This window comes from Chrysochloris asiatica, unplaced genomic scaffold (genome assembly GCF_000296735.1).
Source record: "Chrysochloris asiatica unplaced genomic scaffold, ChrAsi1.0 scaffold00518, whole genome shotgun sequence".
Classification (NCBI taxonomy): domain Eukaryota; kingdom Metazoa; phylum Chordata; class Mammalia; order Afrosoricida; family Chrysochloridae; genus Chrysochloris; species Chrysochloris asiatica.
The window spans coordinates 545,344-546,503 of NW_006409036.1; positions in this window are offsets into that span (position 1 = coordinate 545,344).

Here is a 1,160-nt window from a genome sequence, read left to right on the forward strand (position 1 = left end):
AGTTATGGTGTTGGAGGAGAATATTGAAAGTACCATGGGCTGCCAAAAGAACCAACAGATCTGTGTTGGAAGAAGTGCAGCCAGAGTGCTCTTTGGAGGCCAGGATGGCCAAATTTCATCTGTTTCTCATACTTTGGACATATTGTGAGGAGGGACCAATCTCTGGAGAAGGGTATCATGTTTGGTAAGGTGCAGGGTCATAGAAAAAGAGAAAGACCCCCAGCAAGTTTGACTGGCAAAGTGGCAGCATCAATGGGCTCACACGTGGCAACAATTGTGAGGTTAGCCCAGGACAGGACAGTGTTCCATTCTGCTGTGCATAGGGTTGTTATGAGTCGGTACCGACTTGATGGTACCTAACAACAAACAACAGCATTGTTGTTGCTGTTAAGTGCCATCACATTTGTTCTGACTGTATAGGGTTTCCAAGGAGTGGCTGCTGAGTTTGACCTGCCAACCTTGTGGTTCAAACTGACCTTGTGGTCCAATGTTTTACCCCACAGAGCTACACGTCATACATAATGAATAAGTATGGTGAAAGACTATAACCCTGCTTCACATCTTTCCTGATTTTAAATCATTCTGTGATCCCTCATTCTATTAGAATGACTGCCTCTTTATTTATGTACAGGTTCCTCATGATTACAGTTAACAGTTCCAGAATGCTCATTCTCTCCAATGATGTCCATAGCTTGTCATGATCCACACCACTGAAAGCCTTTGTGTATTCTATAAATCACAGGTAATTGTCTTTCTGATATAGCCTGCCTTCAGGCAAGATCCATCTGACATCAGCAATGGTATCCATCATTCTATGTCCTCGTTTGAATCTGGCAGTCCCCAGTCAATGTTCTCTTGCAGCTGTTTTTAAATTATCTTTTGCAAAATTTTACTTGCATTTAATTCCATTGGGTCACCTCTCTTTGGAATGGGCATAAATATGGATCTTTTCCGGTTAGTTGGCCAGGTAGCTGTGTTACAAATTTCTTTGCCTAGATGAGTGAGTGCCTCCAGTGCTGCACCAGTTTGTTGAAAATTTCTATTTGTATTCCATCAATTCCTGGAAACATGTATTTGCCAATGTCTTTAACATTTTTTTTGCTATCTCTTGTCTTTTCTATCTCTTAAAATAGTTGAAAATTGACTATTTATTTTTTGTA